General features: G+C 37.8%; 1 protein-coding gene across 1 annotated transcript in view; it reads right to left on the bottom strand.

Annotated features, from left to right (window-relative positions):
• The window catches only part of SPATA13 (spermatogenesis associated 13), a 317041-nt gene extending 302068 nt beyond the window's left edge, over positions 1–14973 (bottom strand). Inside the window, exon 1 of the mRNA XM_074216203.1 lies at positions 14942–14973. The gene's annotated coding sequence lies outside the window, so the exon portion shown is untranslated. The remainder of the gene's footprint in view (positions 1–14941) is intronic.
• Positions 14974–15791: the final 818 nt, after the last annotated feature.

Genomic DNA, 15791 nt, shown 5'->3' with positions numbered 1-15791 from the left:
TCTTTTAGGTTTTTGCAAGGCAGACGGGATTAAGTGGCTTGCCCAAGGCCACACAGCTAGGTAATTATTAAGTGTCTGAGACCGGATTTGAACCCAGGTACTCCTGACTCCAAGGCCAATGCTTTATCCACTACGCCACCTAGCCGCCCCTCACTCTCTTCTTCTGTATATTAAAAGCCTAGATTAGGTGATTGTGGAAATCCCTTTTTGCTCTAGATCAATGATGTGGAAAATGAGGGAATTCAGTCAGATAATTTTTAAAGTTCTTCCAGCTTCAAAACTATGATCCTTGGGAACAATTTCTCTCTCATATATACATCAGTCAAACAAAAGGCTCCATCAATCTCTCAAACTTTTGAAGGTTCCAAGGCAGTTGTGAAATAGAAAGAAAGATGGACTTAGAGGGAGAAGACCTGGGTGCGAATCTTCCTTCTAGCATTTGCTATTGTGTAGCCTTGGTCAAGTCACAATTCACTTTTCTGAGCCTTAGTTTCCTAAGCTGTAAAATGGAGTTAAAGGATATTTATACTACTTCCTTCCCAGGACTGCAGTCAAAAAAGTCTTTTATACACTTGAAAGCACTATAGAAGTGTAGGCTGTCATCATCATGAGTTTTCTTTCCATAAGTTGAGTAACTTATTCACATTTACCTAACAGACACAAATATCACTATAAACTTATACCACAGCCTTGAAGCAAGGCATTTTTCATAAAATGGAAAAGTGTCTTGACATCATAGAAAAGTCTAATCAGAAGTACCAAATATAATGAAAAGAAGATATAGTCTACCTGGGAAATACACTGGAATATTTATTTGCTTGTTCCAAATTATCCTGGAATTTCCATTGGAAAGATATTTGGGATTAACAATGTTTTTCACACTCTCAGAACACACTCCCAGTGAGTGTAGACTGAGCTGCTTCCTTGCTGTCCTTCTGAGTGGAATATGAATACAATCTTATCTGATTTATCACAACAGGCAATCTGCTTTACTTTCTAATTCATTGTTCTATAAACAGGGTAACCCAAAAGTCTTAAAATTAAGACCTTTGGGATGCCCTGTATTTCCAAGAAGAACAATGAAAAATAGGTACAAAAGTAAAATTATCCACAAATAACACTATAACTCTTGGCTTGGATTAATTTTTATCTGCATCTATAATATTTTTGACAACTTTGTGCATAAACTCTTTGAAATCAAGAGCTCGGGAAACAAGGACTCTGCTGTCCTGTCTGTTTCTAATCAACCATGCTTGCTAGTTCCTCTATTTAGCCAACTCTGGAGGCTTCTGCTTGCCTCTAGAATAAACTATAAACTCCACTGTTTAACTTTTAAAGCCCTACAACAAAGCCCTACACAGGTCCTCTTTGTATTTGCAATCTAGCCAAACTGATCTCTCTGTTACTCACCCCTCTTCTATCTTCTTGCCTTTTCCTGACTATCTTTCACATCTGAAATGTACTTTCTTTTTACTCCACCTCATAGATCATTGCTTCCTTTAAGAGAAAGCACTTATATAATGCCTACTATGTGCCAATATTATCTCACTTGAGTTTCACAATAATCCTGTCAGATTGGCCCTGTTATCCTCATTTTACAATGGAGGAAATTAAGACAAAGAAACTAAATAGCTTGCCCAGGGTCACACAACTAATAAGTCTCTGCGGCTGAATTTGAACTCAGGTCTTCTTGAACTCTATCCACTGCACTACTTAGTTGCTTTTTAGATGTAGCTTAGACATTGAACAAGGCCTTTCCTGACCTCCCTTAATTGGTAGTAGACTACTTCATATTTAACTACTTTGTATATACATTCATATGTATTTACATTCATGCTATATATTTTAATATGGACTTGTTCATACCATTAAAATGGGAATTTTTTGCAAATAATCATTGTTTCACTTTTTTTTGTACTCATATTTCCAGTGCCTGGCATGTAGTTGCCATATAACAAATTCTTGTTGATGGATTAGACCCTGGAGGCTTCGGCTAGGCATATGTGGCTCAGAGTTGACAGGTGTCGGGAATGATGAAGCAATTCCTTTAACTGTCCACTAAGAAGCAAGAGTTTATAATTCGGTGGATCTTTAAAGAAGGGAGTGACTACTACCCCATCTTTGCTTCTCCTTCTAAACCTTAAACCATCATGTAATAGGATTTCCCATGAGGGGAAAGGGTCACCAAGTCTCCATTCCTGAAGCATCTCTAAGTGACCTTGAAAGCCAGAGCCTCTAGCCACCTCTTCTGTTCTGTTTGCCTAATTATAACTGATAGAACATAGATCTCAACATGACTATGTCCAAGTCTGTCCAAGATTGTGGGTTCTCAGGAACTGAGAGCTACATTTTGGAATCCATGCCAACTACTCCAGTACATCTTGGAAAGGATGATCACCGGTCAGAAGTCCTGGCCGGGCTTGCCAGAAGGCACCTGGAGGGAGTTCTCTGGACAGTTCAGAGCCTTGTGAAATGCAACAATTTATATTCCACAGTCCTGCAAACTGATTCACATTCTGTTCTTTTAGTTACTCAGACAACATGCAATATAAACATTTATTATATGCCAGACATCAAAACAAATGATAGATGAATAAAGGAAGGCCAAAAAAAAAAAAAAGTAACACCACCACCATTGCTCTCAAGGACCTCAAGCCTAAAGAATGAAATGCGATCGCTTGTATTTGTAAATTGTATCTCTAACGAACTTAGCACAGTGACTGTCAATAGTAGACACAATAAATAATTGTTGTTTTCTAAGTTTCTATCTTTTGAAACAGTATAACAGGAGTTATAAGTTACTGTACTCTGAGCTTTCCTTCATTATGTGTTTACGAGAGACTTTTTATGGTAAACATTTTTGTGTATAAGAAATAAAAAATTATCACATAACAGATTCACATTGTCCTTTGAGTGGTTTTCTGTTTCTCTCCTATAGGAAGGTGTTGTTCAGAAGCCTAAACTAAACTAAAAGTATTTTACACAAACGTTCCAAGGTAGAGGAACAAAGAGACAGAGTGAAAGAAAAGAAACTTGACTTTTCTAGGTATATCAGGTTCCCCGAGGACTGGGCGTGGTAAAGAATATATTCATTTTACCTGAGTCAAAGGGTCTCAGTGGAGAGGGAGAGTTTACAGAAATCCAATTTCCTTTGACTTAGCAGTGGTTATTATAAGACAGGCATTTATGGTGAGAGAGCTTCTCTTGAGAGTACCCTTTTAAAATATGAGTGTGGGTTCCTCAAACACAGGGATTTTTATGAACTTTTCTTTGTATTCTTAGCACTTACAGGACCGGGATTGTTGTAAGCATTTAATAAATATTTATTTCTAAATTAGAGTGACTGGTTTTCCTGAGTGAGTGTATTTTCTACTAAAACAGAGGGACTAGGGTAAGAGGAGGGCAATCTTTTCCCCTCATTTTCCAGCCCTCTCTCTTTCCTTCTCCTTTTCTCTAGGGTTCTGCTTGCATCTTCTCATTCCTCTTGAGGTGAAGCTGACCAACCACTTCCAGTTCCTTTCCCCCTCACCATAGGTGGGGAGAGGCTATGTTTTTATTGACTGCCTTCCCCCTTGGTATCACCAGCTCTTCTCTCTCTATCCTAACACTCACTAGTGCCAACTTCTAACCCCAAAGGTGGTTTTGTGCTTTTTTTTGTTTAGTTGTTTCCATCATGTCTGACTCTTCATGACCTTTTTTGGGGGGTTTCTTGGTAAAGATGCCAGAAGAGTTTGACATTTCCTACTCCATCTCATTTTAACAGATGAGAAAACTGAAGCCAAAAGGGTTAATTGACTCATTCACGGTCACATAGCTATATAGTACATGTTTGATGTTGGATTTAACTCTGGTCTTCTTGACTCCAAGTCCAGTGCTCTCCACTGAGCCAAATAGCTGACACAAATAGTAATAGGAGTTATTTTGTTGTTGTTGTTCAGTCCTTTCAGTTGTGTATGACTTTTTGTGACCCCATTTGAGATTTTCTTGGTAAAGATATTGGAATGGTGTTTGCCATTTCCTTCTCCAACTTATTTTATAGATAAGGAAACAGACTAACAGGGTTAAGTGACTTATTCAGGGCAAATGTCTGAGACCTGATTTGAATTCACAAAGACAGTCTTCCCTTACTCTATCCACAGCATCACAGGAGATGTCCTCTTTATTTGTTTAGTTCTATGTAGAAAAAAAATTGTAAAGATGCCCTTCCCCTATTGCCCCCCTCAGCACCCCATTAATTAATAAATAAATAAATATATAGGAGATACATAGAGTAGGTGGAAAGGAACCTTACAGAGGAAGGTGTTAGCACCTAATGGGGGGGGGGGGGATGGGGAAGGAAAGGAAAGGAACCAGGAATCTTGAAGGGAGCCAGGGATTCTCAGAGGCAGAGGTGAGGAAGAACAAGCATTCTAGGTTTGGGGAACAGATCATACAAAGTCACAGAGATGGGCTCCAGTGATTGCAATAGCCTTTTGGTTAGTCTCCATATCTTAGGCCTCTCCCCACTTCAGCTCACCTTCTACTCAGCCATCAAATTGATTGTCCTTAAAGCATAGGTCTATGTCCCATACCTATTCAATACACTCGAGTGGTTTTGGACTAACTCCAGGATGAGATATAAAATCGTATATTTGATGTTTTTAAAAGCCCTTTGTAAGCCTTTCCTACCTTTCCCTCCAAATACTGGGCAATCCCATGATTCTGATTTTGATACTATTACTTGCACACAGTCCATCTCCTAACACTAACCTCTTGATCCACACCTCCACCTCCCCACTTCCCTGGCTTCCTCCACATCCCAGGAAAATACAAATGTCCAGAAATTTAGTCCTGGCCAAATGCTCATAATGGACAGAAGGGTTTGAGCCAAGAGAGCTACAAAGAGGTCTGTCTCTCTGTGCCCTCCCCTTTTCTAAACCCTTAAATTCTAAAGATACTGTGAAACATCTTTGTTAGCTGGAAAAAAAAGATGTGTTCTCTTGGGAATGGCAGTGCAATGCATTTTCCCTCTGTAATCTTTCCACCCCCTCCAGGCTTCCTCCCACCAGGGAGAGTCCTTAAGGGGGAGCTGTCAAATCAAGTTTGTTAAATGAGTACAATAGAGAGGACAGACTAGGAAGCAACAGCTAATGGGGGGCTGGCTGTAAAGCTCCAATTCCAACTCCCCCAATTTAAAGGCTCTGGGGCTCCCTGGATGGGGGGAGAAAAATGAATTCACAATATTGAGGAGGGAAACCCAGGGACCACACACCCCCCTCTTGAACTTTCTATTCATCATCCAAACTGATACAAAGAAATAAAAGGTCACTGATTACAGATGGATGACCAGGAAAGCAATTCTGATTTTCTTGCCTGGGTGTCAGCTTGGGATACTGTAAACAATAGCCTTTTTATTGTCCCTCCTCAAAAGAATGTATGAGAATAGGATCCCTGACACCAAAAAGCTTCCTCATCCCTGCCCTAAGTCATTGAGCTGCCTGTTTAGGCCTGTATCTACCAGGGCTTATTCACTAAAGGATGGAGTCAAAGATACAATCTGTTTTCAGTCACTGAGAACAGATTCACTTTCTCTAGTGAAACAGAGGGTCCTGAAGACAGAGATCACAGCTCCTCTTCTTCAGAGGAAGAATATGTTCCAGGATGATGTCAAAGGGATGTAAAATGAGGAGTGGGAGAAAAAAAGAGTCTTGATTTTCTTGGTAACATATGAAGCAAGATCTTTAGCTAAAAGAGTAGAAGGAGGGGTACTATGCAGGACTAGAAGGGAGAACAGATTTGTAAGACTTAGATGGAGAATCAATAACAGTTATCCCTTCCATATTGGAAGGTTGGGGAGGGGGGCAAGGGCAGTAGGGACATGGTAACGCTGCGAGCTGAAAAATCCATGTAAAATTTTTTTGTTCTTCCCTTCATACCAGAGTAGAAGTTTGAATTTTTATAGTATTAAAAGATAGGGCAGGCACAGAGGATAGAGCACCAGCCCTGGAGTCAGGAAGACCTGAGTTCAAATCCTACTTCAGAGTTTGATAATTGCCTAGCTGTGTAACCTTGGGCAAATCACTTAACCCCATTGCCTTAAATAAAATTTGAAAAAAAAAGGTAAATTGTTGATATTATATAACACTACACATATATTTTATGCATTTCTGAATTTCTAAACATTTTTGTGGCATCTGCTGAGTTTCATGTGTCATCTGAAACTCCCCCCCCAAATTCCCATTTAATTTCTTATGTCAATCCACAATATAGTGAAATCATGATGGGGAAAGTCACCAAGTGTAGTTAAGAAAAGAGGAATTGTTTTATTGCAGTAAAGACCTAGTTGAGATTATATCACAAAATTTTAGCATGCTCAGTCACTAGATTGTGTGACTTCTCTATAGGATGATCTAGTAACATGTGAGAAGGAGCAAAATGAGTAGATAGTGGGAGTAATGCAGGATTGAGTTTTGGCAAGGTCTAAGATATGACAAAATAGGCTTACCCTTGTTTCTTAAAAGTTTGTTCTTTTGCTTTTAAATGCTTTCTAGATTTCAAGCTGGGAATGAGATAGAAAGTGATAAAATCATTAACCACTGTTAAATGGTGGTGCTATTGTTTGAATGCAATATTGAGAGGTATGATTAGCAAAATCTTGCAGAGGAGAAAACTTGTTTTAAAACTGATTTCTTTTTTTCCTGGCAGAGATTTCTGGCTGAAGGCTCTGAGTTGAAAAAAAGAATTATTGATCCCTTCTTATTTTTTCAAACAACTTCTCAGGGCAGAGGAAATACTAGGTTTACTCTAAACAAAAACATAAATAGTTTGCGGGCAGCTAGGTGGTGCTGTGGATAGAGCACCAGCCCTGGAGTCAGGAGTACCTGGGTTCAGATCTGGTCTCAGACACTTAATAATTACCTAGCTCTGTGGCCTTGGGCAAGCCACTTAACCCCATTGCCTTGCAAAAAACAAAAACAAAAACAAACATAAAATAAATATAAGTAGTTTGGACTGTGGCTGACTCGCTTAGATATTGAAGTAGACATCTCCTTATTCCTCAGTCTGGTTTGAAAAAAAAATTATTCTTTCAGAAGAGGAGGACTGGAGGATCTGAGGAAGGAAAAACCATCATTCCCCAAGGGAAGGACTAGTTCAGACCACAAAAAACTGAAGAGCTATGATTATCCCTGATTCAGAGTTATTCATTTTCTGAAAAATCTTCTAAAATTAATAATAACTGACATATATATCACCATAAATTTACAGTGAATTTATAGACATTATATCATTTGAATTAAATTTCATAATTCTTATCTCCAAGTAAATTGCTACAGAGTTTCCTAATACTGATAAAATCACTAGTCTGGCTTCAGCAATAAATCTTTAGAGAAGATCATCCCCCCATAGTTGTGGTCAGTTGGCTAGAGGTCTAGGCAAGATGACAGCGAATCTGAGTTCCAATTGAAGCTACAACATTGATTCAAAACATGACTGAGATTTTGGGACCCCCATTTCTCTGGATCTGTTATACAATATGATGGCACCGCCAGTATTCTTGAGTAAACAGCAAGAGAAACATAACAATTTTCCAACTTCATGGGTGGTGATGGTTCATAGACTTTGAAGTGAAAGGGTTCTTAGTACTCACCTAATCCAGCCCATTCATTTTATAGATAAGGAAAACTCAAGAATGAATGAATGTATTAAGTATTTATTATGTGCTAAGGATACAAAACACAAAGTAAGGTTTCAAGGAACCCACATTCTAATGAGAGGGACAACATGTATGGAGTACTAGAGAGGGAACTTATTTTCTCAAGGTAATGCAAGAAGTTAAGTAGCAGAGTGGAGATCTGAACTGGTGTTCTTGCACCAAAGCTGATGCAGTTTCCCCTGAATTTTGCTACCTCCATGCTCCAGTTTATTTTGAATTTTTCAAAACTTTGTTTTTCCATTTTTATGATTTAAATCCAAATATTTTTATGAAAATAAAAGCTATTAAAAATGACCACAAGGGCCACTAGGTGGCGCAGTGGATAAAGCACCAGCCCTGGAGTCAGGAGTATCTGGGTTCAAATCTGATCTCAGACACTTAACCCCATTTGCCTTGCAAAAACCTAAAAAAAAATGACCACATAAGGAGAAAATTAATCAGATGTTGAAAGTTTGTTGTTTATTTCCTTCTTTGTTTTATAATGAACTCTAAATTCCAGCCTAACTAAATTTTTGGAATATTTGAATAGGGACAGTCCTTTTAGATTTAAATAATAGACCTTCTTCAAGGACCACTCACTTGACTACTATGAATGATTTCTTCTGGAGACTATTCCAGTTGTTTGTTCAAAACAATTTTTTTTCCAGGATCTCTGTGCTCTTTGAAGTAAACCATCTGAGGAAACTATAATATTTTAGTCTGAACAGTGAAAGGACAGTTTACTATAACCAGTACTGTCAATGGTAGAACTTGTTGAACAACCCTTTATTTATATACCTACAAATAAAATGTTTTCATGACATTTATATATAAAAGTGTACCATATCTCTCTTCTCTTTTACCAAGCACAAAATGAAAAATTAAAATATGGGTATAAGCCAGTAACAGAAAAAAATTATGCAGATTCAATATTAATATTAAGTATCATCTCAGCAAATGGGAAAATAAGTCCTGAATGTGGAGTCAGAGAATTTGGGTTCTTAATTCCATCCCTGACACTTACTAGCTGTGTGACTTTGGGTGAGTCACTGAATATCTCTGAACCTCAGTGTTCTCAATTATAAATTGAGAAGGTTGAACTAGATGGTTCTGGAGTCCCTTCTAACTCTAGAGTTATGATTTTATGAAGCCACTTTTTAAATTTTATTTTTAATTTATGTAACAAAACAATCTTATCCATGACATAGTGCAATAAAAAAGATGGTTACATATGAAACTTCAAATCTACTATGCATAACTCTTCCTATTCTACTCAAATAATTATAATGTAATTTTTTCCTGCTTCCCTTCCCCCATCCCAAACCCCTAGAGATGGCTACCATTAGATACAAATAGGTATATATTTATATTTATATAGATATGCATATACATGTATATATATTTATACATATATATATATAATATAAAACTATTCTCTAATACTTCCATTTAATAGTTCTTTCTCTGGATGCAGATATCTTTCTTTATATGTCCTTTATAATTAATTTGGATATGTATGATAGTAAAAATAACTTATTCACTCAAAGTCATTCTTAAAACAGTATTCTCTTGGTACTGCTCATTTTGTTCTTCATTATTTCATGTAAGTCTTTTCATATTTTTCTAAAATCATTGAGCCCATCATGTCTAATTAGCACAATAGTATTCCATCACAATCATGTACCACAATTAATGGGCTACAATTATATTATTAATAATAATAATAATAATAATAATAATAACTGCCTATGTTCAAAATGAGCTGTGCAAACAAGTTAATGGTGACATGATTTCCACACATTGTTTATTATAGTGAGAGGTATATTATGCAAAGACATCCTTCTCTCGTGCTTTTTCCAGAACCATTTCAACCCATGGCCTGCTCTGATAGGAAACAGGACTTCTGGAGATGATCTGAATACTGTGGGAGTCCTTGGTCTTTGAGTATGATTTCTCCTCCTGTATAAGCAAGGCAATGCATCAATGCCAGGCAAAGTGTAAGTATGTGATACCTGATGCAAAATAGCAATGCACACTAGATCCAAGCTTGTCCCTTGAGGAACTGTCAGGATGTGCTTTCCTTGCACATCATCTTTCAGTAACATTGGGCTGCGATTACATGGTACATCCAAACCTGTCTTTTGGTGGCCTAATTATCTGTGTGGTTTTTCCCTCTCAGACCCTCAGTTCTACTCCCTCTGGGAACCCAAAGACTTTGATTTTCTGAAAACTGCTTGGCAAGTAATAGGAATAAGGCTGTCGGATCACTAGTTGGCATCATTTATGGTTAGAACTAAGACAGACATCAATTGAGACCATTTGGTCATTTACTTTTATTTTTAAGTCATGTTTTGGGTCCTGATTCTTAAGAAATAAGTTTTGTTAGTTTAGAGCAGGCAGCAAGTGCTTTTTTTATTGTTTTTGTTTTTGTTTTTTGTTTTGTTTTGTTTTGTTTTTTGCAAGGCAATGGGGTTAAGTGGCTTGCCCAAGATCACATAGCTGGGTAATTATTAAGTGTCTGAGGTTGGATTTGAACTCAGGTCCTCCTGACTCCAGGGCCAGTATTCTATCCACTGTGCCACCTAGCTGTCCCTAGGCAGCTGGAAATATAATACTAGAAAAACAGTGTGGATTCTAACAGGATGACAGTGATGTGACTGAATCTGAGGAATGGGAAGCAGTCATCTCCTCTGGCATCTGGTTCTCCAAGATTGTTTCTCATTTACTCATTTACATTTTAAGCCCTGTGACCCAATATATTACATAGTTCTTAGGACCCCCACTAGGACTTCAGAGACTAAACTGTGGAGTCAGGTAACTTACCCAGGTCTCTGCTTCATTTTTCCTAGTATGACTGATTAGTGGCCATAAAGACCTAAAAAAACAACATTATTTTTTATTATTTAGTCATTCAGTCATGTCCAACTCTTCATGACACCCATTTGGTGTTTTCTTGGCAAAAATACTGCATGGGTTTGCCATTTCCTTTTTACAGATGAGGAAATTGAAGCAAGCAGGATTAGGTGACTTACACAGGGTCACACAGCTAATAAGTGTCTGAGGCTAGACTTGAACTTCAGACCCAACAGGCTATCCACTATATCCCTATTACTAACCTCAAAACAAGAATTTGGTATCAAAGATTTAGGTGAAGATGTACTCTGGCTACTCCTCCAGGTACTAATTTCTAGTCTGATGGCAAATATGCTGCCTGTAAGGGATTTTTTTAAAAAACCTATTTAAATTTGGAGAATTTAACTAAAAGAAACTTTTTTCTTCCATTAGATCATTCTATTGGAAATGGCTGAATTATTCAGTAGCTTAGCATGATGTATAAAGGAGATTTCACAGATTTGAATACCAGATGGTTACAGTATCTTACTCTTCCAGTCTGAAAGATTTCCTATTTTCTTCCCTAACATCTGTTCTTGCCCAATATTTTCTGGAGTTCCCCAGCATGGTTCATTCTAGAAGCCTAAAAACCCTTCTAAACATTTGCTGAGTTGATAATTTTTTCCAGAAAAAGCAATGGAGGGTGGAGAAAAGATCAAACATCCATGGCTTCAGCTCCAAAAGAACTGACCATGGAAGGCCACACTCAACTTAAATAATTACCCAGTTGCCTGAATCCAGTCGATTGCTTTGAATATATTTCTCCTTGCACAAATCCTTCGGTTATTTTAGGGGATGAACTATACTACTTACCTTTGATGTGGGGAAAGAGAAGACAATCAGGATAAGAGCAACTCTCCATCAATGGATAGTTGTGACCCTGACAGGGCTTCAATTCAACTGGTGCCAGATTTAGTTTAAAAAAAAGTCAGGGATCAGCAGCCTCTTCTTATGCATTCAAAGTTAGGAGCACTTCTCTGAGCAATCAGCAAGAGTAAAATGTGTCTGTGGAAGCTGATGCCCTGAACAACCCATCTCCCAGCAGAACTGGTCATCTTCCCTCCTCCTCATGTTCCCATTTCATTAACCAGATTAGTTATTTTAACAGTATGAACCATGGCCAACAGGTTAGAGAACACTTTGGATGGAGAAAGGGAGCCAAGAAGATGTTTGTATACAGATCAAATTAGTATACTTTTATTAAGTAAATGGATGGAGTTCCTCTCCTCTGAGATGGTTTTATAAACATTAAGAGAGGACAATCAGAGCTCCTTCAATCTTAAAGCATGATGTGATGGAGGCACAGATTCTTGCTAGCTGTGTGGCCTTGGGTAAGTAACTTAACCTCTGACTCAGTTTTCTCAATTCTCAGTTGTTGTGAAGATTAAAAAGATAAAAATTAGAAAATATTTAAAGCAATTCCTGGAACATTGTAAGTACTATATAAATGTTAGCTATTATAATTGTCCGAGGTCAAGGAGGAACAAAAGTTGGAATACATTTCTCTGATTCCAGGGTCTGAGTTTCTTTCCTCTCTACCACACTGTGTTGGCTTCAGTCTTTGTTAGGAAAGGAGTAAGTGGAGGACAGTAAAAAGCCCAGCTTAATTCACATTTTAATGTTTTAGCATGCCCCTTCCACTTCTTCAGGCCTACTAAAGAGAGAGAGGTAGCCAGGTAGCCTTGAAGCCAGGAAGGAGGGTGAATCCCACCTCTTTGAAAAGAAAAATCGCAAAATAAAAGCCCCCTCTCTTAAGGAGCTAAGGTGAAGTCTACAATCTACTGGGAGAAACAATGCACAAATAACTGTGTACAAACCAGATAGATACAGGATAAATTGGAGATAATCAACAGAAAGAAAGCACTACTATTAAAAGAAGGGTCTTGAAGAAGGTAGGATTTTAGTTAGGATTTGAAAGAAGCTGGGGAAGTCAGAGGGCATAGATGAGGAGAATAGAATTATAAGCAGAAGGGAGAGTCAGATAGTACCCAAAGGGGTGGCTAGATAGAGTACCTGCCCAGAAGTCAGGAGGATCAGAGTTCAAATCTTAATTCATATCTGACATATACTAGCTGTGTGACCCTGAGATTATTTAATCCCAATTTCCTCACAAACACACACAAAAATCCCCAGAGTTAGAAGATGTAGCATTTTGTGTGACCAAGGGAACCAGTATCACAAAAAATCCAAGAGTATGGGGTGGGGGGCATAGAAGTAAATTGTATTTTGGGAGAGGCCATCAGGGTTAAGTGACTTGCCCGGGAGTACACAGCTAGCAAGAGTCTGAGGTCACAGTTGAATTTAGGTCCTTCAACTCCAGAGCTGATAACTCAATTTATTAGGCCATCAGCTGCCCCAGTTAAGTTTTAAGAAGGGTAGAAGGGTAGAGACAGGCTATAAATATGAGTCATGGAATTTTCTCCAGGCAATTTTACAAGATTATTAGACAAGTATAGCTGGGAATTCCCTATATAAATGAAACCACAGGTCCAATTCCTATCCCCTATACCTCTGAATTCATCTCATTCAAGAAATATATTACCTTGCATTCCTGGATTATGTGGAACCTTAGTTCGTTATTTTAAACAAAATGCCTTCACATCAACCACTTACCAAAAAAAAAAAAAAGAAAGAAAAAAGAAAACAGGAAATAATCTTTCCCCATAATCAGTTGCCCTTCTGAAAATAACATAAAACAGAAAATTCCAGATATTTGTAAACATTCCTTGTGAAAGCTCTAGCAAAGGCATGGGTGGAGGCTTCTACTGCATGCTATGTTCATGTGAGTAATTGCTAAGAAAGCAGCATAGTCATGGGTTTCTAGCTTTGGGGGATAGAGTGTATAGAAGAGGGAGGGCAGGGGTCAAGATGCAAAGTAGCAAAGCTGCCTACAATTACATTTTTCATCTTTTAATGAGATGTACAGTTATCTTAGTCAGATAGATATGTAGTTTGAAAGGAAAAAAACACTCTTCCAGTGTGGGAGGGGACAAGGGAAAGGGTAAAAAAAAAAAAAAAACCCAAAATACCCAAAAGCTATACCCAAAAGAATAAGTAGCTTGACGCACAAAATATGGGGGGGGGGATGAATAAAAAGAATAAAAAAGACACTGACACCTGCCAGATAGACAGATTCCTAGGAGGACATGGGTTTGAGTCAAACAGGATGGAAAAGCATGGATGAATGATGACCTCTATCACTGGAGGGCATAGCAACATTGTTGAGATCTCAGATCCTTTAACATATTAAAAAAAAAAAATCAAGCAGACCTTGAGGTCAGGGTCTGTTTCATTTTTGCCATTATCTTCCTACTTTTTGTCTGTTAGATACTTAAATAAATGCTAGATCAAATTAAATTGATTATTTCCCATTAACATAAAAATACCAGTGCAGTAACAATAATAAAAATAAGAGACAAAATATTATACACAGAGAATAACAGTCATCATGAACTCCAAAGTGACTGAGCCCCATGAAGACAAGAGAAAAGGAGAATGCCCAATGATAGACTTATGCACTCCTATAATCCCTTCCTTTTATCCTCCCTGGAGTCCTTATCATATTAAACAATCTTTCCCCCAAAACACTGTTCTGTTAGGTGCCTAGCCACCACATGTCTCTCTTCAAAGAGAAATTTTCCTTGCCTGTTTTTATTATCTTTACCTGGCAGCAACATCGGTTTCTGTATGGAGCTCCCATTTATTTTAATTCTGTCTTCAGTAAATTAAAAAAAATGGTCATTGATTTACATCCAAGGATCTTTGTGTCTCTGAATAACATTAATTATATAACTTATATTTGCACAGCACTTTAAAACTGCAAAAGGGGATAGATTTGATTTTCTGAGTCATGGCTTATGATGCCTAGAAGAAGAGCTCCTGGTAAGGGATAGAACCTTTCAGGAGACCTGGGAAGAATGCCCAAGGCTAGAAAATTAACTAAGAGGGCTTTAAATTGAAAATAGAAGGGGAAAGGTTAAAATGCTAAGGTAAAATTGTAAAACTCAATATTATTGAGTCCAGCAGATGTGATATAGACAAAGAAAAAAAGAAAAATCAGAACTCAGAACTGGTTTTCCAGAAATGTAATACAATTGATATACAGTTAGCCAAGAACTTAGAAATCCCCTTCATGCTCATCAACAATGGCACGGTGTGTTTTCGTCAGATTTTTGCGGTTAATTTATGCTCCAAAATTATGGTGTAGCAAGGCCTGCCTTCAGAAAGGAAGATATCAGCCAATATGCATTATCTTTGTGGTACAATTCTGGAGTCAAGGCAAAGTGTGAGTCTGTCAGACTGAAATGCTAAATACTACTTAGAGAAAATAAAAGGGGCTCATCAGTTGGGGGAAGGGGAAGCTTCAACCGTTCTTACCAGATCAGGAGCACTGACAGCTCTGGAAGACAAGCTCTGAGAAGGAAGAAAAAAAAAAAAGATGAGCAGTCAATCCATAGACATGTGGGGGATACCCATTACTAAACCAGTATGTCAAATTCAGCTCTGCTATCTCTCAGTCTACTGAAATCTCCCACCATAATGTCATTCTTTTTATGTAGCACAAGGAAAATTATACATCCCAAATGGCTTTATGAAGTTGACTTATTCATATCTTATGTTAAGGTAGTTGTTCAAAAGGTTTCAAGTCCACTTTAACAAGTAAACATCCATGTATTAACTGCCCTCTAAGTCTTGTAACTCCAAACTAAAATGCTTATAAGGATATGATTGAAAAGTAACTGCTCCTGTGAAAAATAATGAGAAACATCATCACTTTACAGATTTTTTTTAATAAATTAACTTCTTTCTCTCTTGAAACACATTCACTGCTTTGTTCCACATTTCCCTCATCTTTTTCATTCCTTCAAAGCTCATCTCAGTCCCTTTCATGAAGCTTCCCTCCAATTAAATGGACCCCCTCACCTCCATTTCATTCACCCCTACACACACACACACACACACACACACACACACACACATACACAAACACTGCCTTTTAACATAGATCCATTTTAGTAATTGGCATGTATCAATGCAATGGGTCCATTATCTATCCCATCTATATCAGAGAAACAGTTCCAGAGGGAGAGAGAAGGAAGTAGAAATAGAAACTATCCAAGTGAATGGATTATAGGAGGTCAGCATGCTGGTGTGGAACAGTGCTATATTTGGAGAGGGGGATAAAGGCAATAAGCATCTATTTAAGTGATTACTTATGTATCAGGTA

This window comes from Macrotis lagotis, chromosome 1 (genome assembly GCF_037893015.1).
Source record: "Macrotis lagotis isolate mMagLag1 chromosome 1, bilby.v1.9.chrom.fasta, whole genome shotgun sequence".
Taxonomy (NCBI): domain Eukaryota; kingdom Metazoa; phylum Chordata; class Mammalia; order Peramelemorphia; family Peramelidae; genus Macrotis; species Macrotis lagotis.
Note: the sequence above shows the minus strand (reverse complement) of the source record. Positions and strands in the feature narration are given on the sequence as shown.